Below are 27925 nucleotides of genomic sequence, written 5' to 3'. Positions count from 1 at the left end.
AAACAGTTGATTGACAGTTGAGAGGCGGGCCGAAAGAGCAAAGCTCAACCCCCGCAAAAACACAACTAGTAAACACACACACACACACACACACACACACACACACACACACACACGGGACCAAAGAGCCAAAGCTCAACCCCCGCAAGCACAAATAGGTGAGTACACACACACACACACACACACACACACACACACACACACACACACACACACACACACACACACAAACATGTGGAGGCAAAGTCTGTTCATAATTTTAAAACTAGATATGATAGGGAAATAGGACCGGAGTCATTGCTGTAAACAACCGATGGCTAGAAAGGCGGGATCCAAGAGTCTATGCTCGATCCTGCAGGCACAAATAGGTGAGTACAAATATGTGAGTTCACCCCTAGGAATTAGCTGCTCGTAGCAGATGTCTAACTCCCAGGTACCTATTTACTGCTAAGGTGAACAGGAACATCAGGTTGAAAGAAACTCTGCCCCATTTGTTCATGCCTCCGCCGGGAATCGAACCCGGGTCATTAGGACTTCGACCCCCAGGTGCTGTCCACTCAGCCGCGAGGCCCTGTGGAGGCAGCTTCTACTTATATCCACCCAGACACATCCATTCATACACGTCGACTCACCTACGATTGAAACAATCAAGGGATCCCACGTATGTATTCGGGATGTCGTGACTTATTGCTCCCCATATGGAGACAGCCCCTGCAGACACGGGTCCCAAGAGCCAGAGATCAACCCCCCCCCCCCCTGCAAGCCAAGCACAACTAGGTGAGTCCACGTGAGCTCCGCCACCGACTATCAACATCTAATTGAATACAAAATTATATTCCTCCCCCCCCCCGGGTTACGACCCCCGAACTCAAACCATCTATACATACTTCCAGTTGTGTATAACTATTTCACCTCCTGCTGCTCCTGCTGCTGCTGCTCCTGCTGCTGCTGCTGCTGCTGCTGCTGCTCTCCCAGCTCCTCCCACATGACGGGGCAGACCTGCGATACACATCGTGAACCTTTACATTTGCTGTCTAGTGATTACTTCGGCGTCCCGGCGTCGATAATGACGATCGGCTGGGCGGGAGACGGGGGGTTTGAGAGCTGTCAACCGCAAGGGAAAGACTGATTGACGTGTACGCATCCCCGTCATTTTTTCGGGGGTCATGTGACGGGTTTAGTCTGGTACGCCTGACGCCGTCTGACACGAGACAAAGCCAGCCTCGAGTCTCAAGTTGCTTTTCATTGTGTATTCAACCCCGTCCCCATCTAAACCCCCCCACCCCCCCAAGTCTCCTATTATGTATAACAAGATGGGGTCGCCTGAATGAGGCCGGATAGCATGGCGCTTCAAGTTTAAGGTGGGTTGGTTGGGCGAGGGTGGGTTTGAGGGGTTAAATACAGCCACCCATCTTGTGAGATATTCAACCCCCTCCACCCCACCATCTTCCCCCCTTCTAACTTTAGAGACAGTGGAGGAATGTTTCGCGAGGTGAGAGCTAGAGGAGAGTCCGGCGTAAGGAACAATAACAAACCGAGACTTAAGAGCGGACGGGTGCCATCATTCGTTGAATACCTGAATGAGTGGCCCCCTTGAAGGTGGGTCATTTGTTGGTGGGTTACGGCCTATTGTTGTGCGACGGTCATGAGTCAGGCTCTCAGGTCCAAGTGGTGAGTCGGGCCTTCAACCTTGCTGGGGGTAGATATATATATATATATATAACATTAATAATGTTGTGATTAGCGTCAAAAGATTGGTATTTGCTTAGCTAAACGAACTAGAGGGTTCAGTTCCTGAACCGATTATGTGCCTCTGAAATCCTTTACACCACCGCCCACGGGATGGGTATGGGGTGGATAATAAGAAATTGAAATTGGGGTACTGGTGGGGTCTCTTGGTCCGGCCCATACTCTGATTCTTGTTCTATCCTGGGTCGTCCTATTCTGGGTCGTCCTATTGTGGGTCGTCCTATCCTGGGTCGTTCTCTCCTGGGTCGTGCTATCCTGGCTCGTCCTGTTCTGGGTCGTCCTATCCTGGGTCGTCCTATCCTGGGTCGTCCTATCCTGGGTCGTTCTATCCTGGATCGTCCTATCCTGGGTCGTCCTATCCTGGGTCGTCCTATCCTGGGTCGTCCTATCCTGGGTCGTCCTATCCTGGGTCGTCCTATCCTGGGTCGTCCTATCCTGGGTCGTTCTATCCTGGATCGTCCTATCCTGGGTCGTCCTATCCTGGGTCGTCCTATCCTGGGTCGTCCTATCCTGGGTCGTCCTATCCTGGGTCGTCCTATCCTGGGTCGTCCTATCCTGGGTCGTCCTATCCTGGGTCGTTTTAATTCTCCTCTTTAACCCTTGTTCTGTCACATATATATATACTCCCTCGACCTGTCGTCGTTTTAATCCTTATCCTGATAGTTGATAGATAGCGGCCCCACGTCCCAGTTACAGGTAGCATACCTTGCCTTGAGGTGATTTCGGGGCTCAGCGACCCCGCGGCCCGGTCGTCGACCAGGCCTCCTCGTTGCTGGACTGGTCAACCAGGCTCTTGGACGCGGCTGCTCGCAGCCTGACGTATGAGTCAGCATATAACAGACTTGGCGATAGTTGGATTGTTTCAAGCGTAGATTAGTTACATTAAACGCGTTGGATTGGGTTTTAAATAGATGCTGCCTCTTATAGGCATATATTGGTCTTCTGCGGTTTTATATATTCTCGTGTTCTTACTGAGAATATTTGACTTTGTATCTTAGACATTTTTCTGATACACTTGTAAAAGAATATGCATATTAAAATTGTTAGGTTTCATCTTACAATCTTTGCCTTTATTTACCCTTGGTTTCGAGGACCCACGTCCTCGCGGCCCGGTCTTTGAGCAGGGCCTGCTGGTCGGTGGTCTGGTCAAGCAGACTGTTGGGCGTGACCTTAAGCATGTGAATCACAGCCTGCTAGATCAGGTATCATTTACCTGTTACCGCCTCGTATTAAGAGTGTGTTCCAAAGCCTTGAGCTCCTGTTCTTATGTTTCATGCAGGTCGGCGTTCAATCCCCCGATCGTCTACAAGTGGTTGGGCACCATTCTTTCCCCTCCTTCCCCTCCCCCCCCCCCCCCCCCCGTCCCATCCTATCAAAAATCCTTATCCTGAACCCCTTCTTCCTGGGCTTCCTGGGGGTGGAGGCCTGGTCGAGGACCGGGCCGCGGGGACACTAAAGCCCCGAAATCATCTCAAGATAACCTCAAGATAACCTGAACCCCTTCCAAGGGCTAAATAGTCGTTGGGGCTTTGGCGCTTCCCCCTGATAATTTTCTTCCCCCTGTTCACATGGATAGTATGTTTACTCACGACTAATGTTACTATGTGTTGAGACGTGTTCAGTGACTATTGCCGGATCAACCGGCAACAGAAGAGATTATATATCAAGGAACATATAATCTCTTCTCACAACCAGACCATCACCAGAGAAATCTTAACAAGCATCACAGAAATCATCGATAAATACAGCGATAGCAGGAGACTCGACATCAGCGAGGCACTACACATCAAAAAGTCAACACCAGCAATCAACAGCCAATTAATGCACAATTATATTCAACACACTTCAAGCTCCCGAACCAACATAGAAGCAGCAAGAGGAAGTATGAGCCAAATAGGCCCTCTGCAGTTACTTCCATTCTTATGTTTTCATACCCATTGATTCGTGTTCTATCCTAGTTCTGTCACCTCACCCAAAACTATTGTGCTATATCACCTCACCCAAAACGAGTATAAGAATGATGCATGTTATTTGTAAACTAGTCTTTGAAAATGTAATAAGCATTACGAAACGCGTTCAGGCGTGAGACCACAAATAAAAGAATGAATTTTGGAGAGTTAATTTTTTAATTACCCTCGACAGTGAAGAAAAACGTAAGAAATATTGAAAAGATTCGAGTTAGAATTATTAATCTTACCCTTTCGGTCATATTCAACAATATATATATATATATATATATATATATATATATATATATATATATATATATATATATATATATATATATATATATATATATATATATATATAAGAGAGCAACAGGCATCGAATTCTTTTCCCAGCGCCTCTTTGTGGCGATTAAGAGGGGGAATGCCCGCTGCATCTTAAGTTCCTGCCCGGCGTCTTAGGAGTTCGTAAGCATTTACATCCTCTAGCGACCAGACATGTGTTCAGTGTGTTAATGTTGTTCATTTCTTGTAACCAATCAGTTATGTACCTGTATCACCTTGTATAATAAAGTACACAATAATTATAATAACACAAGGGGGAATAGGAGATGCAAATACTCGTAGGTCAGTATTCTCTCTCCCTCTCTCTCTCCCTCTCTCTCTCTCTCTCTCTCTCTCTCTCTCTCTCTCTCTCTCTCTCTCTCTCTCTCTCTCTCTCTCTCTCTCTCTCTCTCTCTCTCTCTCTCTCTCTCCCTCTCTCTCTCTCTCTCTCTCTCTCTCTCTCTCTCTCTCTCTCTCTCTCTCTCTCTCTCTCTCTCTCTCTCTCTCTCTCTCTCTCTCTCTCTCTCTCTCTCTCTCTCTCTCTCTCTCTCTCTCTCTCTCTCTCCCTCCCTCTCTCTCTCCATCAATGTATTCTGGCACGCTTAAGGTCACTTGAGAGTTCATCTCACCCCCCCCCTCCACCCCTGGCACTGGCACTCAGCCACACATGACTCACCGCTCCAGTTGGCCTTCTCCCTCCCCCCCCCTCCCCCCCCCTCTTTCATGACACCTTTCCCTCCCACCTCCCCCCTGTCCGTGCAAAGCACCTCCTCCCCCCCTTCCCCCCCTCTCTCTCTCCCGCAGAGCACCTCCCCCTTCCACCCACCCCTGGTGTGAAGTTGAGAGGGGGTGGGGGTAAAGGGGGTGTAGGGGGTGGGGCCGGCTAGTGTGAGGGTGGGGGTGGGGCCGGCTAGTGTGAGGGGGGAATAGGGAACTCTGGTAATGGTCGGCCTCAGATCCCATTTGTCTCATCTCAGACGCTCCACAAACTCACCCAATTTCATGCACTAAACTTTTAGGTTATGTAATATCTCTGAGAAATATTTATTGGCGAAGGGAAAGCCACAGTGGGTTTCCCCCACTGTGGGATTAATGGGGCTAATCTCCCCCCTCCCTCCCACTGATAAATAAATTATACTATTAACATCTTGAGGTTATCTTGAGATGATTTCGAGGCTTTAGTGTCCCCGCGGCCCGGTCCTCGACCATGCCTCCACCCCCAGGAAGCAGCCCGTGACAGCTGACTAACACCCAGGTACCTATTTTACTGCTGGACGCAATTATAATATAATTCAACACATATTTATATATTATTTATAATTATATTTAAAATGTTATTTATAACATGTTATAAACATATTATTTATTTTATAACATTTATAACATATTATTTATAACACATATTGGTCACATATGTAATAAAGAGGTTCGACCTTTTGGTCTGTTCTGGGTCAGGACTCGTTAAGCATTTGATGCAACACGTGTGCGAAACCAGTAGATCTTTTTAATACTCTTGGCGGCTGTTATCTTGAAGTTATCTTGAGAGGATTTCGGGGCTTAGCGTACCCGCTGCCTCTTTTTTGTTACATATCTCCAGGAAGCAGCCCGTAGCAGCTGTCTAACTCCCAGGTACCTGTTTACTGCTAGGTGAACAGTGCCATCAGGGTGAAAGAAACTCCGTTTCCACCTCCACCGAGGATCGAACCCGGAACCTTAGGACAACGAATCCCGAGCGTTGTTCACTCAGCCGTCTTGTCTCTTACATTTACGAGTTCCTGGACTTATTCACAACCCGAGGGTATTTTTGTTATAAACAACCTCGTAGAAAGTCCTTAAGAGTTCATCAGCTGTTTGATGTAAACAAAGCCGCCATGATTGAGGAAAGATGTACAGGTTTCGTGAGTGGAGGCGTAAATATTTGATGAATCTTTATCAAGAACATTGGGTCCTAGATAAAGATCTTTTTTTCTAGGGTCTAGGACCTTTTGAAATATATGTACCCCATCTCGTACGTCAGGCTAAGAGCAGCCGCGTCCAACAGCCTGGTTGACCAGTCCAGCAACCAGGAGGCCTGGTCGACGACCGGGCCGAGGGGACCTTAAGCCCCGGAAGCACCTCAAATCCTATCCTAGCCTAACTCAGCCAAACCCATCCTAACCTTACCTAACCTAATGTATCCTATCCTAACTTAACCCAACAGATCGCAAATAAGATAAAAAAAATCTTATTTTGTGCCCAAGAAATCTGTGATGTCATGATGTCCATACTAATGCAGGGTTTAAGACTATAGCGATCAAAACAGGGTTTAGACAAACGTGGACATCTTCAAGAGAAAACTAGATAGTTTTCTTCAAGAAATGCCGGACCAACCGGGCTGTGGAGGGTATGTAGGCCTGCGGGCCGCTCCCAGCAACAAACAGCCTGTTGGACCAAGCTCTCACACGTCAAGCCTGGAACCCTAGGGGTTCCAGGCTTGTCGGAGATAAGGAGATAAGCCGTACCAGGCTTATCTCTGTCATGGTGTATGTGTTTATAATTCTAAGGTGGCCAGCTTGAAAGTTTGGAGAGTAGAAAAACTCTCAGAACCACCCGTCCAGGTACAATCCAGGTACAAGCCCCTGGCGATGCAGCCGCTACAGCAAGCAACTTTAGTCATGCAAATATCTCAAGGACGGAAATAATACTTTTCTCTCTCTCTCACTGCAGAAACTCGAGATCAAAAGTTCTCGATAACGCCTTGGGAGCCGGGCCTTATTGAGAACTTTTGATGCCTCAAGAGACACGTACCAAAAAAAGGAAGTTTTCAAGGAGTTAAAATACTGAAAACTCATCCAGAAATATATATATATATATATATATATATATATATATATATATATATATATATATATATATATATATATATATAATATAAATATATATAATCAGCGGTAAAAGAAACTTTTGCTGCATTTTAAAAAATGTTTCAGTCTCAAAGTTACAGGTTAAAAAATGTTTAATTACGTGGCTCAATAATTAACAGCTCGATTATATTTTCCAGAAGTTGATATTAATATTTTAAAGTTTTCTGCATAAGTTTGAACGGTAATTATGTTTTTTTCGCTTCGGTTGGGCTTTGTGACAAAAGCATGGCGACTCTGCGAAGGAGGTGCTGGAAAGGGGGTGAAGGGAGAGTAGGTGAAGGGAAAGAAGGAGAAGGGAGGGTAGGTGAAGGGAGGGTAGGTGGAGGAAGTGTAGGTGAAGGGAGGGTAGGGGGCAGGGCCTCAGAGTGCTCCTGTCACACTTGGAAGACATATATTCCTGTTGCCGTCTTTAAGAAAGTGATTCACCTTCTCAAGTGCTTTGGTCTACTCTCAAATCCTCAGGCTTCTCGCTTCCTAGATATTCCGTTGGGACGATATCCCGTTGGGACGATATTCCGTTGGGACGATATCCCGTTGGGACGATATTCCGTTGGGACGATATTCCGTTGGGTCGATATTCCGTTGGGTCGATATTCCGTTGGAAATTCTCGAATAAGGAACCGCGATGTCAAAGTTTTTCGTCCTTTCGAGTCATAATGGGAGCAGTGTTGTCCTAGTTCTTCCTCCCCCCCCCCCCCTCCCTCTTCGACCCGTAATAGGGAGCAGCGTCCCCTGAAATATAATAGGGAGTAACGTCCCTTGAGCTATATTAGGGAAGCAACGTCCCATTTGCCATAATAGGGAACTAACCATCAAACATTTTTGAACCAACATCTTCGATCTGTTAGCCCTTAAAAGACGTCCGTGGGGAAATCTTGTGAGACAGTAGCTGTCATTCTGGGTTCCCTTCCGGGTGACCTGTTGACGGTCCTGTCTACGAGGTCCTGTTGACAGTCTCAGTCTACGACCGACCAGTTAAAAAGCTCTGGACCTCAAGGTTCAGTCCTGTCTATGAGGTCCTGTTGACAGTCTCAGTCTACGACCGACCAGTTAAAAAGCTCTGGACCTCAAGGTTCAGTCCTGTCTACGAGGTCCTGTTGACAGTCTCAGTCTACGACCGACCAGTTTAAAAGCTCTGTATCTCAAGGTACAGTCCTTGCACCATTGCTTTTATTTATTCTTATTGTCAGATATAGACTCAAATACAAGGCACAGCTTCGTATCATCCTTTGCAGATGATACAAAAATCAGCATGAAAATTACCTCTGCTAAAGACATTGAAAAACTACAATCAGATATCAATAAAGTTTTCGACTGGGCAGCAGAAAATAACATGATGTTTAACAGTGATAAATTCCAGGTATTCAGATACGGTAAAAATGAGGCCCTTGTACATAATATAGGGTACAAAACGCAATCAAATTTGCCCATAGTAGGAAAGCAACATGTAAAGGATTTGGGAATAATGATGTCTAACGACCTAACGTTTAGGGAGCATAACCAAGCAAATATTGCTTCAGCCAGAAAAATGATAGGATGGATTACGAGAACTTTCAAATCCAGGAATCCCATCACAATGGTTGTACTCTTCAAGTCACTTGTGTTGTCCCGTCTTGAGTACTGCTCAGTACTCACTTCCCCCTTCAGAGCAGGAGAGATTGCTGAAATAAAGGGAGTACAGAGAACATATACGGCATACATAGACGCGATAAAGCACCTAAATTATTGGGATCGTCTCAAAGCTCTCCAAATGTACTCACTAGAAAGGAGACGAAAGAGAGATACCAAACAATATACACATGGAAAATACTAGAGGGCCAAGTCCCAAATCTACACAGTAAAATAACAACATACTGGAGAGAACGACATGGAAGAAAATGCAGAATAGAACCAATGAAGAGCAGGGGTACCATAGGCACAATCAGAGAACACTGTACCCCCAAACCCCACGCTGTGCCCCCCCAATCCCCCCCCCCCCCACTGTACCCCAATCAGCACCACTCTGGCAAATCGAAGGCCCTTTTCTCGGCATAAAAGAACTTACAATAGTCTCCGGTACGATTACAGGGAATTACATTCTCAGAGCGACACACACAAAGGACAGAGAGGAAGTGCCGTATTTGGATGTTTGATATTCAAACTATTCTTGCCTGCTGCCGTAGGGGTGGCAGGGGTGTGGCCAGCTGCTGTAGGGGTGGCAGCGGGTGTGGCCAGCTGCTGTAGGGGTGGCAGCGGGTGTGGCCAGCTGCTTGTAGGGGTGGCAGGGGTGTGGCCAGCTGCTTGTAGGGGTGGCAGCGGGTGTGGCCAGCTGCTGTAGGGGTGGCAGCGGGTGTGGCCAGCTGCTGTAGGGGTGGCAGCGGGTGTGGCCAGCTGCTTGTAGGGGTGGCAGGGGGGTGCTAAGGTGTATGGATAGAATGTTGGCTCTGCTCCCTGGATTATTTAACGAAGGGGGAGCAGTGCCTAGAAGGCACTCTCTCTCTCTCTCTCTCTCTCACTCTCACTCTCTCTCATATATTGCGGTCTCTCATGGGGAACAAAACACATTTTTCCCCGTTAACAAAGACAGGATGGATGATTGGAAATAACTTGGGGCGTAACCTGACCGCGACATTTCATCTTCCCTGGTACTGCGCGCTTCTTGGTCAGGTGTTGTGTTACTTGCTTATATCCCCCGAGAGGGGCCACGCCGGACGCAGGGGGACCAGAGTGGACGCAGGGAGAATGCGGGTGGACGCAGGAAAGCACCGAGTGACGCAGGTAAACGCGGATATGGACGCAATTGAGGCGTCCATATCCGCGTCCAGGCAATTGAGCCTGGACGTAAATATCTATCTATCTATATATATATTGGTGTATACTGGCAGCAGGTTTTCTTTCAAACATGTTTCATTGAATATGACCGCATATTCTGTATTTATTATTTTCTGGTTTAGGGCTTCTATCCCTCTAACTATTTTCTTAGCATCAGGGCTTAATTGAAATAGGAGTTCTCCAAAACTCATTTTCGTACTTTTAAGGTGAAGAAAAGAAGTGATTTACTATAGAGTGTATTACACTTATTTATATAATTTGCGCAACGTTTCGAACCTCCATGGTTCATTCTCAAGTGAAGAGATCTTACAATACTAGTTGATTTTATACCCGCATTAGGTCAGGTGATAATACAATAAAGGTGAAAACATGGGGGGATACATAAGGGATAAATGTGAGGTGAAACATAGAGGCTGCAGAAGGCTTATTGGCCCATACGAGGCAGCTCCTATCTAAACACAAAGATTAATCCAGTGTAATTGGCCTATTATGTTGGACATTGTCTTCTGTGTTGGCATCGATATGTTGAAACAAGAACATATGTTTCATAACATATATATATATATATATATATATATATATATATATATATATATATATATATATATATATATATATACATACATTCCATGTATGTATATGTGTGTGTATGTGTGTGTGTGTGTGTGTGTGTGTGTGTGTGTGTGTGTGTGTGTTTGTGTGTGTGTGTGTGTGTGTGTGTGTGTGTGTGTGTGTGTGTGTGTGTGTGTGTGTGTGTGTGTGTTTGTGTGTGTGTGTGTGTGTTTGTGTGTGTGTGTGTGTGTGTGTGTGTGTGTGTGTGTGTGTTTGTGTGTGTGTGTGTGTGTGTGTGTGTGTGTGTGTGTGTGTGTGTGTGTGTGTGTTTGGCTCCTGTCTTTATTGTATATAAGTAGCACATTTGTCTCTTAGAAAATAACAGAAAGTTCCCCTCATTTATAGTGAGGAGTTTAGCAAGGGTGTTACACAGTGCTGTACAACTAGGTGAGTACAGCAAGGCGGGGTCCAAGAGCTAATGCACGATCCTGCAAGCATAAAGCGGTGATCACACGTGGCATCAGGTGACAGGAGGCCAGCGGCGCCCCTCCCCGACAGGATGTATCACTACCTCACCTGCGACGTCCTCCCGGGTCGTCACGCCTACCTGGCCGCATGCGGCACACACACACACACACACGCCCCCATAATATCACGAGTATCACGTTGCTTCCTGCTAGTTAACAAGGGGGAACAAACATGCTTCAGGTCCTGGGGATATTATAGCCTGTTTGCGTCCGCTTGCGCGTTACGAGTAAGTTGCGTCCTCCAAGGCGTCATTGCCAGGTTGCGTCAAGTTGCGTCCCTCGTCATCATGCCCAAGTTACGCCTCCTTCTTCCCCTACCCCCCCCCCCCCCCGGCGTCACGGTAAAGTTGGGACCCTCCTCTCAGTGTCAGAGTACCAAGGCTGTCGTGAGGGCGTTCCGCTACCCTTTCCGGGTGGCGGGGACTCGGTTATCCATTTTCAGACCCGGGTCGTGAGGCCGGGATGAGGGCACGTGAGGGAAGGTGTGAGGGGGGGCTGTGAGGGGGGTGGCGGGCTGTGAGGGGTGGGGGTGGCCACGTAATCTGGTAATTAGCGCCCATAGACACGCACATCCATCTCTCTGAACCGTGGCAACCATATGCACGTGTGTCGGGGTTCTGGAGAAGGCTTTGAAGAGGTGATCAGGCACGGCTACGGACGGGCACGTGCAGTGAGGATGGGCCGTTAATGGGGCGGAATGGTTCTATTAGACAGTTGGTGGACGGGGGGGACGGTTCTATTGGACAGTTGGTGGGAGGGGGGACGGTTCTATTGGACAGTTGGTGGAAGGGGGGACGGTTCTATTGGACAGTTGGTGGACGGGGGGACGGTTCTATTGGACAGTTGGTGGAAGGGGGGACGGTTCTATTGGACAGTTGGTGGACGGGGGGACGGTTCTATTGGACAGTTGGTGGACGGGGGGACGGTTCTATTGGACAGTTGGTGGACGGGGGGACGGTTCTATTGGACAGTTGGTGGGAGGGGGGAGGACGGTTATATTCGACTGGGGATGAGAGTTCACCTTCATTCATAACATTTAAAGACGATATGTAAACAAATAATGGTCTCTGGATTCATTGCGATGCAGTATTCGACGATCGACAGTGTAATAGACGGGGACCCAACAGCTGAAGCTCGGTTCTACCAGCTGTGCTAGGCCAGGAAACACACACACACACAGCCAGAGCTCTGACCAAAGAGCCAGAGCTCAACCCCCGCAAGCACAACTAGGTGAGTACACACACACACACACACACACACACACACACACACACACACACACACACACACACACACACACACACTCCTCAACACACAAAACACTGTCAAATAAGCGAAAACAATTGAAACTGGTTTTATGTAAAGCGAGCTTTGTATGTGAGTGTGTGTGTGTGAGGGTCAGAATACAGCCCTCACCACCATGGTCGACAGCCCCGTAACTCGCTGTGTACTCTGTCAGAGTACACAGTAACTGTGTACTTTCTTCTGTCTTCTTAATCCTCTCAGTGGAAGAGAGAAGACAATGGACATATGCTGGATAGCTTCAGAGATGAATATCCTCGTGTGGGGGTAAGGGATATATATATACACAACTTTGTTCTATTCTTTCAGTCTCCTTTTCTCATAAACCTGTCCTCTCTATCTATCCTCCCCTCCCAACGTCCCATCCCACCCTGTACTAGTTCCATTATAACACCTGTTCCACATGGCACGCTATCCCAGGTCACCTGGTTCGCCCCTCCTCTCTCTCTCTCTCTCTCTCTCTCTCTCTCTCTCTCTCTCTCTCTCTCTCTCTCTCTCTCTCTCTCTCTCTCTCTCTCTCTCTCTCTCTCTCTCTGTCTCAACAATATATATATATTCAGTATATAATTTTTCTTCCGTTTTTAACGCAACATTTAGCACAGTCGTAATCTTTTCAAGTATAATATAACACGTCTGACTGCGAACAGCGGAGTCTAACAGCGTGGTTGATCATACCACCAACCAGGAGGCCTAGAGTAGAAATTGATTCCCGAAACCATTGCAAGGTAGGTAGGTAGGTAGGTAGGTAGGTAGGTAGGTAGGTAGGTAGGTAGGTAGGTGGGTAGGTAGGTAGGTGGGTAGGTAGGTAGGTAGGTAGGTAGGTAGGTGGGCAGGTAGGTAGGTGGGTAGGTAGGTAGGTAGGTAGGTAGGTAGGTAGGTAGGTAGGTAGGTGGGTAGGTAGGTAGGTGGGTAGGTAGGTAGGTAGGTAGGTAGGTAGGTAGGTAGGTAGGTAGGTAGGTAGGTGGGCAGGTAGGTAGGTGGGTAGGTAGGTAGGTGGGTAGGTAGGTAGGTAGGTAGGTAGGTAGGTAGGTAGGTAGGTAGGTGGGTAGGTAGGTAGGTAGGTAGGTAGGTAGGTAGGTAGGTAGGTGGGTAGGTAGGTAGGTGGGTAGGTAGGTAGGTAGGTAGGTAGGTAGGTAGGTGGGCAGGTAGGTAGGTGGGTAGGTAGGTAGGTAGGCAGGTAGGTAGGTAGGTAGGTAGGTGGGTAGGTAGGTAGGTGGGTAGGTAGGTAGGTAGGTAGGTAGGTAGGTAGGTAGGTAGGTAGGTAGGTAGGTAGGTAGGTGGGCAGGTAGGTAGGTGGGTAGGTAGGTGGGTAGGTAGGTAGGTAGGTAGGTAGGTAGGTAGGTAGGTAGGTAGGTAGGTAGGTGGGTAGGTAGGTAGGTAGGTAGGTAGGTGGGCAGGTAGGTAGGTGGGTAGGTAGGTAGGTGGGTAGGTAGGTAGGTAGGTAGGTAGGTAGGTAGGTAGGTAGGTAGGTAGGTAGGTAGGTGGGCAGGTAGGTAGGTGGGTAGGTAGGTAGGTGGGTAGGTAGGTAGGTAGGTAGGTAGGTAGGTAGGTAGGTAGGTAGGTAGGTAGGTAGGTAGGTGGGTAGGTAGGTAGGTAGGGAGCCTAAAATATGAATGGATTATATTATATTCATGAGTGGGAAAGGGAGGGGAGGGAGGGACGCCCTCATAAAGTATGACAATATACCACATGAATAGGTATATGAGGGGCAGAGATGAAAAGAAATGGGAACTAACCACTTGGGAAATTGGGGAATCGAACGTGGACCTGTAAGGAAACGAGATCGTCGCTGTTCCGTCCAGCCCAAGTAGTTGGCCAACCATATGAAGGATTAAAAATAATATAATTCACATCCTATTCATCAGAATATAAACAAACAGAACAAATACCAAAAGGAATTATAGAAATAAAAAAAACGTTTTTTTTATTTCGTTTTAAAAAAAAGTTAAAAAAAAAAAACGTTACTAGAAACGTTTAGGAAAAACGTTGATTTTTTTGCGTCATCAACGGTTCCAGGGGACAGTCTGGCTCAGTCTGAAAACCTAACTGAGTCTCAGTCTGAAAAACATGGGAGCCGGTCGGCCGAGCGGACAGCACGCTGGACTTGTGATCCTGTGGTCCTGGGTTCGATCCCAGGCGCCGGCGACAAACAATGGGGCAGAGTTTCTTTCACCCTATGCCCCTGTTACCTAGCAGTAAAATAGGTACCTGGGTGTTAGTCAGCTGTCACGGGCTGCTTCCTGGGGGTGGAGGCCTAGTCGAGGACCGGGCCGCGGGGACACTAAAAAGCCCCGAAATCATCTCAAGATAACCTCAAGATATTTTGTGTAAGAGAGATCATATCTGACTTCGACGGGATTTCGATTGCTTGTCAGCAAAAGCTATCTCTCTGTGAGGCAGTAATTCCTTACTAACCGGTCTCCAGCTAGAGAGGAATATGCCTCTGCTTCACCAACAGGTTAGTTGATCTCTTCTTGTCCTGTTGTGAGGCTCAATGCTGGCACAGGTGTGTGGGGGGGGGATTAAGGCCGGACAGGTGTGTGTGTGTCGTGGGGATTATGGCAAGGACAGGTGTGTGTGTCGTGGGGATTATGGCAAGGACAGGTGTGTGTGTCGTGGGGATTATGGCAAGGACAGGTGTGTGTGTCGTGGGGATTATGGCAAGGACAGGTGTGTGTGTCGTGGGGATTATGGCAAGGACAGGTGTGTGTGTCGTGGGGATTATGGCAAGGACAGGTGTGTGTGTCGTGGGGATTATGGCAAGGACAGGTGTGTGTGGTGTAGTTGTGGTGAAGACTGCGACATGTGTTTGCTGGGGGGTGAGGTAAAGAGGAAATAGGAGCACAAACACACACACACAAACTCAATTATTGCATATCATATATATCGTAATATCACATTATATCAAATATCTCATATATTTCCCATCTTATGACATCCCATGTCAGTAAGGACGGCTTCAGGAAGCTGCAAGGACGCCTGGAACAGAGAGTTTGGCGTGGGTTCGTAGCTGTGCCGTCCTGGAACAGAGAGTTTGGCGTGGGTTCGTAGCTGTGCCGTCCTGGAACAGAGAGTTTGGCGTGGGTTCGTAGCTGTGCCGCCCTGGAACAGAGAGTTTGGCGTGGGTTCGTAGCTGTATCGTCCTGGAACAGAGTTTGGCGTGGGTTCGTGGCTGTACCGTCCTGGAACCGAGAGTTTGACGTGGGTCGTGGCTGTACCGTCCTGGAACCGAGAGTTTGACGTGGGTTCGTAGCTGTATCGTCCTGGAACCGAGAATTTGACGTGGGTTCGTGGCTGTACCGTCCTGGAACAGAGTTTGGCGTGGGGGTCGTGGCTGCACCGTCCTGGAACAGAGAGTTTGGCGTGAGGGTCGTGGCTGTACCGTCCTGGAACAGAGAGTTTGGCGTGGGGGTCGTGGCTGTACCATCCTGGAACCGAGAGTTAGACGTGGGTTCGTAGCTGTACCATCCTGGAACAGAGAGTCTGGCGTGGGTTCGTGGCTGTACCTGAATCTATGCGGATCCTCGTAAGGGTCTTAGTAACTGGGAAGACTGTCTACCGCTACTGGTACCATAAGTACCACGAAGTACTTATGGTGATTAGGTCAGTCACCAGCGGTAAGTGTTGACACTTTGATGTGGGATTAATTAGGAGAGGAGTGGTACGGTTAGCCTGGCTTTAGCCTGGCTTTAGCCTGGCTTTATAAGTCCTCGTCCCCCTCTCCTAGTGGTGGTGGGGGTGGGGGGGGGGGCGGACGACCCACAGTGTGGGGATGACACCCCCTTCTCCCCCCTAGTATGGTGGTAGGGGCGTGAAGTGTGTGAAGGGGAAGAATCCTTAGTGTGATGAGCATGACCCCACAGGTTTTGGACCACACCCTCGCACGTGCGTGTGTGTGTGTGTGTGTGTGTGTGTGTGTGTGTGTGTGTATGTGTGTGTGTGTGTGTGTGTGTGTGTGTGTGTGTGTGTGTGTGTGTGTGTGTGTGTACTCACCTATTTGTGATTGTCGGGATTGAGCTCTGGCTCTTTGGTCCCACCTCTCAACTGTCAATCAACTGGTGTACAGGTTCCTGAGCCTACTGGGCTCTATCATATCTACATTTGAAACTGTGTATGGAGTCAGCCTCCACCACATCACTGCCTAGTGCATTCCATTTATTAACTACTCTGACACTGAAAAAATTCTTTCTAACGTCTCTGTGGCTCATCTGGGTACTAAGTTTCCACCTGTGTCCCCTTGTTCGTGTCCCACCCGTGCTGAAGAGTTTGTCTTTGTCCACCCTGTCAATTCCCCTGAGAATTTTGTAGGTGGTTATCATGTCTCCCCTTACTCTTCTGTTTTCCAGGGATGTGAGGTTCAGCTCCTTTAGCCTTTCCTCGTAGCTCAATCCTCTGTGTGCGTGCGTGTTCGTGTGTGTGTGTGTGTATGTAGTTGCATGTAGTTCCGTGGCCTCAGCAGTCACAACAACAACAACAACAACAGCAGTAACGGTAAACACAACAGCATTCAAATCTCCCGCGAAAATATGCCAGAAACCAGAAGTGAAACTGCGATGCCTCTGGACCGCCGGAATGGACCAGCAGACCAGCAGGGAACCGGTGGACCAATGGCCGCGCGGCTCGGTTTCCGACCAGGCCTCCTGGTTGGCGGTCTGGTCAACCAGGCTGTTGGACGCGGCTGCTCGCAGCCTGACGTATGAGTCACAGCCTGGTTGATCAGGTATCCTTTGGAGGTGTTTGTCAAGTTTCCTGTTGAACACTGTGAGGGGTCGGCCAGTTATGCCCCTTATGTGTAGTGGAAGCGTGTTGAACAGTCTCGGGCCTCTGATGTTGATAGTTCTCTCTTGAACACTGTGAGGGGCCGGCCAGTTATGCCCCTTATGTGTAGTGGAAGCGTGTTGAACAGTCTCCGGCCTCTGATGTTGATAGTTCTCTCTTGAACACTGTGAGGGGTCGGCCAGTTATGCCCCTTATGTGTAGTGGAAGCGTGTTGAACAGTCTCGGGCCTCTGATGTTGATAGTTCTCTCTTGAACACTGTGAGGGGTCGGCCAGTTACGCCCCTTATGTGTAGTGGAAGCGTGTTGAACAGTCTCGGGCCTCTGATGTTGATAGTTCTCTCTTGAACACTGTGAGGGGTCGGCCAGTTACGCCCCTTATGTGTAGTGGAAGCGTGTTGAACAGTCTCGGGCCTCTGATGTTGATAGTTCTCTCTTGAACACTGTGAGGGGTCGGCCAGTTATGTCCCTTATGTGTAGTGGAAGCGTGTTGAACAGTCTCGGGCCTCTGATGTTGATAGAGTTCTCTGTCAGAGTGCCTGTTGCACGTCTGCTCTTCAACGGGGGATATTCTGCACATCCTTTAACAGAGATTAGAAGACAAAGAGAAACAGGGGGTGACAGAGCAGCAGGAGGATGACAGAAAGAAGCAGGAGGGCGACAGAGAGTACCAGGAGGCGACAGAGCAGCAGCAGCAGCAGGTGACAGAGGTGACAGAAGACAGTATAAGGGAAGCACAAGACAGGAACACCACACCCCCCGGCCGGGAGCTCCACCCCCAGAGCGCCACAATGGTCTCTGAGAGTGAGCGATGCCTCGACATACTGGTGATTCCTCGACATACTGGCGATGCCTCGACATACTGGCGATGCCTCGACATACTGGCGATGCCTCGACATACTGGCGATGCCTCGACATACTGGCGATGCAGCAGCCGGGGGAGACTGAAGAGGAATCACATTATGCGGGAAATGCAAGATGAATGCGTGAACGGAAGCGATAAGGAGCGTGTTTGGGAAAGAAAAGGAAGGGAAGGAGGAGGAGGAGGAGGGAAAGAGGAAGAAGTGGGGAAACAGGTCTTAAAGAGAGGAAGAGGTTGAAGAGTGTGTATGTCGGAGGGAAAGGGGTCGAAAGGAGGGACCCGAGAATATTTATGGAAAGGAAGCAGCAAACAGTGAGGAAAGGGAGAGAAGCAACAGGACTGTTGCATCTAGGCTGGTGTGACGCAGGCTGTGACGCAGGCTGTGACACAGGAGGTCAGGTCAGGTGTGACGCAGGGGGGGGGACAGATCAGGTGTGCTCGAGAGGGTGCAACAGATCCTATATGAACGTTAGAAATGCCACCAATTTAGAATTTGAATCCAATTTCAATTCAATTCAAAGAATTCAAAAAACTCATTTGAATGTTTGGTGCGACAGGTCAATCCGCCCTCGTAATAGCACGTCGCATTTTGACGTATTCTCAACCTAAAAATGTCGTACTAGAAAAGAGCAGAGGCTGGCGAATTTGACGTACTGGCCCCGTTTTCTGTTTTAGGTCCTCTGGTAGGTTAGGATAAGGGCACCTGAGTACGACAGCTTCTTGACATTTAGAGGGGAACCTTTAGGAGGACAGGCTGCTCAATCTCCAACGATTTCGTTACATCAGCTTCAAGAGTTGTGGGTTGAATTGGGCTTAACTGCTTCATCCTTCAGTGTGGTCCACGTGTTCAGTATTTGTACACTGAAGAAGGACTTCCTTATTTGTGTTTCCCATCTCCACCTGTGTCCTTAAGTCCTCCTTTTTATAGGGAACAGTGTTTACTTTGTCTTTCTGTATTTTGTATGACATGATCATGGCTCCTCTCGTCATCATTATATATATATATATATATATATATATATATATATATATATATATATATATATATATATATATATATATATATATATATATATATATATATATATATGTCGTACCTAGTAGCCAGAACGCACTTCTCGGCCTACTATGCAAGGCCCGATTTGCCTAATAAGCCAAGTTTTCATGAATTGTTTTTCGACTACCTAACCTAACCTAACCTAACTTTTTCGGCTACCTAACCTAACCTATAAAGATAGGTTAGGTTAGGTAGGGTTGGTTAGATTCGGTCATATATCTACGTTAATTTTAACTCCAATAATAAAAAATTGACCTCATACATAATGGAATGGGTAGCTTTATCATTTCATAAGAAAAAAATTTGAGAAAATATATTAATTCAGGAAAACTTGGCTTATTAGGCAAATCGGGCCGTGCATAGTAGGCTGAGAAGTGCGTTCTGGCTAATAGGTACGACATATATATATATATATATATATATATATATATATATATATATATATATATATATATATATATATATATATATATATATATATATATATCTTGATAACTGCTTGGGAGATGATTTACACCAATCAGGACTGTTTAGTGGTTGGTAATACTGTATGAAGTATAGATAGTTATCATAGTTATCGATAGTTATCATAATTATAAAGTGTGCCTTCACTATAATAACAGGCAAATCAACATATATAATATATATGATGCGCATATTAATGATACGAATATATTTGCCCATGACAATGTTTCACACATTTTATTATATAAATTTCCTCAAATAAGTTATTGAATAATATTACCACAAATAACCAGAGGAAAACAAAACTCAACGCTGAGACATTGAAATAGATGTGTTCGCGGAGACCGTCCACAAGCGGTTGGGCACCATTCCTTTCCCTTCCGTCCCATCCCCAATCCTTATCCTGACCCCTTCCCAGTGCTATATAGTCCTAATGACTTGGCGCTTTCCCCCTGATAATTTTCTCCTGGCCCAGGGCGGCCCAAAGCGGCCCACGGCGGCCCCAGGGCGGCCCAAGGCGGCCCACAGCGGCGCAAACGCTACGGGAGAGGCCGTGAATAAGGGAAGTCATAGCGAAATTTCTACTCTTCACCCTGACTAAATTAAATCACATAAGGTTTTCTCTGTGATCAGGGAACACATTTGAACAATATTAGAAAGAAATATATATATATATATATATATATATATATATATATATATATATATATATATATATATATATATATATATATATTTTTTTTTTTTTAGTCCCTCGCGCAAAGAGAGCGTGGTCTCGTACCTGCGCAGTCCAAGGGTTAAGGTTGACAGGTCATAAAGATGAAATTTGTTTAAACTAAACATATGTTTGTATTATTGAGAGAAAAAAACATGACAAAGTGAGAGACAAAGAGAGAGAGAGAGAGAGAGAGAGAGAGAGAGAGAGAGAGAGAGAGAGAGAGAGAGAGAGAGAGAGAGAGAGAGAGAGAGTAAGAGAGAAATATCACTCAAGCGCGAGTAAGATACATCCAATAATGCAGAAAAGCAATTTTCAGAGCGCTCCCACGCATGAAGACTTATCATTTACAGAGTGTAGGCGTTTGTGTGTGTGTGAGTATCCACCTAGTTGTACTTTTATTCACCTAGTGATTGCGGGGGTTGAGATCTGCTCTTGCGGCCCGCCTCTCAACTGTTTTGCCTGGGGACCATTCAGGCTTGTTCGCATTTGTGTTCCTCACGTGTGTCCCAAAGAATGAGGCGATTTGGTAAAATGTTATGCCCAAGATTACCATCAGAGTGCCGGCGGGATGATGGGGAATTAGCCTCGGCTACCATCGTCTTTTGTCCGGTCGTGATGGTCGAGTGGTTAAGGTGCCCTGTACACCAGTTGCAGAGTTCTCCTGGCAGTATGGGGTTCGAGTCACTTCTGGGGTGTGAGTTTTCAGTTATATATATATATATATACATATATATATATATATATATATATATATATATATATATATATATATATATATATATATATATATATATATATATATATTAAATAAGAAAATTATTATATTTATTAAAATTCTATTATTATTAAATTATTATAATTATTAGAATAATTATAGAAGAAAATTATATATATATATATATATATATATATATATATATATATATATATATATATATATATATATATATATATATATATATATATATATATATATATAACTGAAAACTCACACCTTGTATATAGTCCTGGGGACCATTCAGGCTTGTTTGCATATATATATATATATATATATATATATATATATATATATATATATATATATATATATATATATATATATATCTTAAGATGTTTCTTATTGATTTTAAAGGTTTTAAAGACCTTTCGGTGCGAGATTTAGTTTTTTGTTTATATCTGTTGTTGTGTTTCGCTGGTTAGCATATCTGGGAATTCTTACCTATTAATTGTATTAATTAAATCTTACCTATTAATTGTATTAATTAAATCTTACCTATTAATTGTATTAATTAAATCTTACCTATTAATTGTATTAATTAAATCTTACCTATTAATTGTATTAATTAAATCTTACCTATTAATTGTATTAATTCAGGCTGAGAAGCCCATTAAAAAGATCAGAAATGTGTTCTATTGTTCAGTTTCCGCCAAATAACATTAATCTGAACAAACTACATTTATCTATACATTCATGACGATTAAGGAGGGGGCGAGGAAAGGGGGGGGGAGGGAAATGAGCTACTATACCCCCTCGCATCACCCCCCCCCCCCCAGCCCCATCTACTCGGCTATAGAAACCGGTTGAATGGCCCGCGCCTGGCTGTTTGCATGTGGTGTAACCAGTTGTTGATTCAGTAGTGGAGACTGAAAAATAACCCCAGCTGGGTGAAGCTACAGTCTTTGTTTAGCCCCCCCCCACCCCCCCCCCCCCCCCTGCCCCTGGGGCTGGTTCGCCCGGTTGAATAGCATCTCTGTCAGTCTTATTGTACAACGCCTTCACTGTGGACAGCCCGAGGTGGGCTTGTTCCGTTCAGACAGGTGTTGATGGAACGAACACACACACACACACACACACGCACACACACACACACACACACATGAGCCACAGGGACGTTAGAAAGAACTTTTTCAGTGTCAGAGTAGTTAACGGATGGAATGCATTAGGCAGTGATGTGGTGGAGGCTGACTCCATAAACAGTTTTAAATGTAGATATGATAGAGCCCAGTAGGCTCAGGAATCTGTACACCTGTTGATTGACAGTTGAAAGGCGAGACCAAAGACCATAAGCTCAACCCTAGCAAGCACAACTAGGAGAGTACACACACGCACGCGATGTGAAGCAAATGCAGATTGTTAAGCATAGGATGGTGAGCCACGCCTCACCATCCTCACACCACCAGTGTACTTTCAAAACAAGTTTCAAAAACCATTTTCAAAAACCCCTCAATTTTCCAATTGATTTACAACTTCCGCATTCCAATCATTTATAGAGATCACCGGAATCTTTCGAATAACGACAGAGCCCCATCCCCCCTTTCAAAAAAAAAAAAACGCAACAGTTTCGTACCAAGTTGAAATAAGCAAAGCAAATATTTAAATCTGAACAGCCGAGAGCTCCTTCAAGACGAAGCAAACGATGAAAAGAAAATGTCAAGATGATCTCCGTCTGACCTCCCGTCCGACTTTAAGACAGGAAATGGTTACGCGAAACGTTTCCGTCTCGTAAGTCGTGTTGTTGAATCTTTGTGAATGTCTTGGCTTAAGATGGATGGGAGTCGTTGGGCCGGGGATATTAGGGCTAAATTATATCACTGGCGATCACCGGCAATTATGGCGTCTTGAAAAGAAAACGGGAGTTTTGAAGGATGTTACAGCCGAGGGGGGTCTCTCTTATATGTAATTTTTTTAGTCTTCCTAATTAAAGACTCTGGGCCAGGATCCCAATAGATGTTGATAATATAGGTTGCTGTATATATTGTGTATATATGTAATTACCTAAGTGTAGTTACAGGATGAGAGCTACGCTCGTGGTGTCCCATCTTCCCAGCACTCTTTGTCATATAACGCTTTGAAACTACTGACGGTATATGTGTGTGTGTGTGTGTGTGTGTAGGTGAAGGGGGGTTGGGTGTGGGGGTGGGGGGGGGAAGACTAGGAGAGACATGTGAGTTTCGGTCCCGTCCTGTCCGGTACCTGGTCCTCGTGTGGGGGAGGGAGGGAAGGGACCCCAACCTCCCCCCCATGGATGGCGGGGAGGTTGGGGTCGTGTGACTGGAATATGATGGGGTTTGGGGGGGGGTGGTGGCCTAGTGCATGGGCTGAGTTAGAGAGGCCTGGCACGCACGGCTAGGATCATTTTCAGGTCCTTGTCCGAGGCCGTCGGCCCTGCCTGGCTCCGTCACTTCCCCCCCCCCCCCCTTTCACCCCCACTTAAACTCCTCATCCCCCTTGAACCCCCCTCAATCTTCCCCCCTTAAACCCCTCACCCACCCCCCCCACCCCACCCACGAAGTCCGTCATTCTGTTACAGACTTTTATGTGTCTTGAGTCCGTGTGTGTGGCTTGAGTCCGTGTGTGTGGCTTGAGTCCGTGTGTGTGGCTTGAGTCCGTGTGTGTGGCTTGAGTCCGTGTGTGTGGCTTGAGTCCGTGTGTGTGGCTTGAGTCCGTGTGTGTGTCTTGAGTTCGTGTGTCTTGCGTCCGTGTGTCTTGAGTCCGTGTGTCTTGAGTCCGTGTGTCTTGAGTCCGTGTGTCTTGAGTCCGTGTGTGTGGCTTGAGTCCGTGTGTCTTGAGTCCGTGTGTCTTGAGTCCGTGTGTCTTGAGTCCGTGTGTGTGGCTTGAGTCCGTCTGTGTGTCTTGAGTCCGTGTGGCTTGAGTCCGTGTGTGTGTGGCTTGAGTCCGTGTGGCTTGAGTCCGTGTGGCTTGAGTCCGTGTGGCTTGAGTCCGTGTGGCTTGAGTCCGTGTGTCTTGAGTCCGTGTGTCTTGAGTCCGTGTGTCTTGAGTCCGTGTGGCTTGAGTCCGTGTGTGTGGCTTTAAGAACGGACGGAAATTTCATAAATATTTTGGGTGTAGCGTATTACGAGGCCTTAGTTTAGGGCGGGGATTCTTTTCCCCTTGTTTCAGTCGTGGTGGTTAGACGACTAACCACGTCGTCTAACTAGTATTAGTCGTGGTGGTTAGACGACTAACCACGTCGTCTAACTAGTATTAGTCGTGGTGATTAGACGACTAACCACGTCGTCTAACTAGTATTAGTCGTGGTGATTAGACGACTAACCACGTCGTCTAACTAGTATTAGTCGTGGTGATTAGACGACTAACCACGTCGTCTAACTAGTATTAGTCGTGGTGGTTAGACGACTAACCACGTCGTCTAACTAGTATTAGTCGTGGTGATTAGACGACTAACCACGTCGTCTAACTAGTATTAGTCGTGGAGGTTAGACGACTAACCACGTCGTCTAACTAGTATTAGTCGTGGTGGTTAGACGACTAACCACGTCGTCTAACTAGTATTAGTCGTGGTGATTAGACGACTAACCACGTCGTCTAACTAGTATTAGTCGTGGTGATTAGACGACTAACCACGTCGTCTAACTAGTATTAGTCGTGGTGATTAGGCTTTCTGCAAAATTATTCCTTTCATAGGCCTATAATCATGTGCCATTTCCATCAGGGGATGTTTATTCACCTAGTTGTGCTTGCGGGGGTTGAGCTTTGGCTCTTTGGTCCCGCCTCTCAACTGTCAGTCAACTGGTGTACAGGTTCCTGAGCCTATTGGGCTCTATCATACCTACATTTGAAACTGTGTATGGAGTCAGCCTCCACCACATCACTGCCTAGTGCATTCCATCTGTTAACTACTCTGACACTGAAAACGTTCTTTCTAACGTCTCTGTGGCTCATTTGGGTACTCAGCTTCCACCTGTGTTCCCTTTTGCGTGTACCACCCGTGTTAAATAATACATGTTTGTCTACCCTGTCGACAGAATTTTGTACGTGGTGATCATGTCTCCCCGAGCTCTTCTGTCTTCCAGCGACGTGAGGTGCAGTTCACGCAGCCTTTCCTCATAACTTATTCCTCTTAGTTCTGAGACTAGCTAGTGGCATACCTCTGAACTTTTTCCAGCTTCGTCTTGTGCTTGACTCCATACTTGGGCGGCATACTCAAGGATTGGCCTTACATATGTGGTATACAAGGTTCTGACGGATTGTGAACTGCCTTCAGAATCCTTACACAGGTTTCTGAAGGTAGTGCTGATGTTAGCCAGGCTCGCATACGCCGCCGATGTTATTCTTTTGATGTGGGCTTCAGGAGACAGGTTTGGCATGATATCAACTCCTAGATCTTTCTCTCTGTCCGCTTCGTGGAGAACTTCACCTCCCATTCGGTATCCAGTGTCTGGCCTATTTCCTCCGCCTCGTTTCATCATCTTACATTTACTTGAGTTGAATTTTAGTAGCCATTTGTTGGATCATTCCATGTATGTATGTATGTATGTATGTATGTATGTATGTATGTATGTATGTATGTATGTATGTATGTATGTATGTATGTCTCTCACACGGCTGGATATGTATCATACCCCTGGTATTTATTAACTTAAAATTAAATAATTAAATACAGTCTTAGTTTTTGGCGGAAGTTTTTGAACTAGGAACCAGAAAAATGTCAGCCCAATTATATATATATATATATATATATATATATATATATATATATATATATATATATATATATATATATATATATATATATATATATATATAATATTCTTGCAATTTATTAAATGACCAAGAATGCTATCACACCCAGCAAGGTAGCATATATATTTTGAGTTCAAAACATTTTGATATCACCACCGTACAAATGCCAAGATAACCAGGTATCCCAGCGATATTAAACACGTGGAAAAAAAATATATCTTACAATAATAATATCGCATTTGGTAGTGCAAATTACCACAATACCTCTTCTCATGGCGATTATTTTGATATCTAGGCCAATTCACCAGTCGTTATCCTCCCCCCCCCTCCTCCCCCTTCACCCATTGCTGGAGATGGCGTCGTTAAGTATGTCCTCCTTCCATGGAAATGGGGCCATGATATAACATGATATAACCATGATGGTATACTAGCCTGTCTCTTGAATTTGAAAATGCATGAAGAATCATTGGAGCAATAATAGTGTTCTATATATATATATATATATATATATATATATATATATATATATATATATATATATATATATGTCGTACCTAGTAGCCAGAACGCAGTTCTCAGCCTACTATGCAAGGCCCGATTTGCCTAATAAGCCAAGTTTTCCTGAATTAATATATTTTCTCTAATTTTTTTCTTATGAAATGATAAAGCTACCCATTTCATTATGTATGAGGTCAATTTTTTTTTATTTGAGTTAAAATTAACGTAGATATATGACCGAACCTAACCAACCCTACCTAACCTAACCTAACCTATCTTTATAGGTTAGGTTAGGTTAGGTAGCATAAAAAGTTAAGTTAGGTTAGGTAGGTTAGGTAGTCGAAAAACATTAATTCATGAAAACTTGGCTTATTAGGCAAATCGGGCCTTGCATAGTAGGCTGAGAAGTGCGTTCTGGCTACTAGGTACGACATATATATATATATATATATATATATATATATATATATATATATATATATATATATATATATATATATATATATATATATAATATGACTTTTTTTTTAACTCAATTATGTATAAAATGGAACGTCATAATAAATCTGAAATATTAATTAAATTTTTGCTGTTATTACCACTGAAACCTGGTAATCAAACAATACATAACAAAAGTCTTTCATGCCACACAAGCTGGAATATCTCCTGCAGGATTTTAGGTAACACAGAAATCTTCAATTTCATATTTCTGATCAAATATTTGAGGAAGGCGCCATGAAGGGGCCTAAAAAGTGAAAGGGGGGGAGTAGCCCCCGGAGGATATTGGTGGAGGAGGAGCAGCAGGTATTGATCCAACATGTCAACAACACCTGTGGTTGTTGACCCATGTTGGCAGAGAGCATTAGACAGGTGTTACGACTTGCTAGATACTTGTTAGATGGGGGGGGGTTACAAGTTGTTGGAATGTTGTAGTAACGTTTGTAGTTTCGGTGTGTTTGCTTGGAGGGGCAAGCGCTTGTGGCTGTTGTCCCTGGCTGTAGCCCCTGCTGGGGGCTTTCAGCCCCTGCTGGGGGCTATCAGCGCCTGCTGGGGGCTGTCAGCGCCTTCTGGGGGCTTTCAACCCCTGCTGGGGGCTTTCAACCCCTGCTGGGGGCTATCAGCGCCTGCTTGGGGCTGTCTGCGCCTGCTGGGGGCGGTCAGCCCCTGTTGGGGGCTGTTAGCGCCTGCTCGGGGGTGACAGCCCCTGCTCTGGGGGTGACAGCCCCTGCTCTGGGGGTGACAGCCCCTGCTCTGGGGGTGACAGCCCCTGCTCTGGGGGTGACAGCCCCTGCTCTGGGGGTGACAGCCCCTGCTCTGGGGGTGACAGCCCCTGCTCTGGGGGTGACAGCCCCTGCTCTGGGGGTGACAGCCCCTGCTCTGGGGGTGACAGCCCCTGCTCTGGGGGTGACAGCCCCTGCTCTGGGGGTGACAGCTCCTGCTCTGGGGGCTGTCAGCCCCTGCTCTGGGGGTGACAGCCTACGGCCCGACACACACACACACACACACACACACATATTGCTTTATCCCTCGCATGGCTTCGCGTCGTATTTGATAAGCAATACAAGCAACTCAAAAGGTCATATCACAAACTCGGCAAATACAAAGATTCGGGCTGCAAACAAGTGCAATTTAAAATTGTAAAATAGCTATATATCTACAGTAAAATATGTAGGTTATAAAATATATTATGTTACACTGTAATAATTATTGTATTTGTTTGTTAGTAATAAGTGAATTACTTGATTGTTTTATACCTCTGAAGTGTAGACATTGGTTATTATTCCCCCTTAAAACTTTGCTTTGCTTTGACATTAAAGGGAAGACATCTTGAGGATACTTGAAGGCTGTCGTCTTTGCTTAATTAGTCGATAGCTTTCAAGTACCTTCAAGCCATCTTCATTAAGCAGTCTTACGCCAAGTTCAAAGCATCATTAGAGAGGAATAATATCC

General features: G+C 46.0%; 1 protein-coding gene across 7 annotated transcripts in view; it reads left to right on the top strand.

Annotated features, from left to right (window-relative positions):
* LOC123767948 (fat-like cadherin-related tumor suppressor homolog) overlaps nt 1–27925 on the top strand; it is a 511054-nt gene that overhangs the window by 221399 nt on the left and 261730 nt on the right. The window lies entirely within an intron of this gene.

Source organism: Procambarus clarkii, chromosome 58 (genome assembly GCF_040958095.1).
Source record: "Procambarus clarkii isolate CNS0578487 chromosome 58, FALCON_Pclarkii_2.0, whole genome shotgun sequence".
Classification (NCBI taxonomy): domain Eukaryota; kingdom Metazoa; phylum Arthropoda; class Malacostraca; order Decapoda; family Cambaridae; genus Procambarus; species Procambarus clarkii.
The sequence above is the reverse complement of the archived record's forward strand: the minus strand, read 5'-3'. Positions and strand labels throughout refer to the sequence as shown.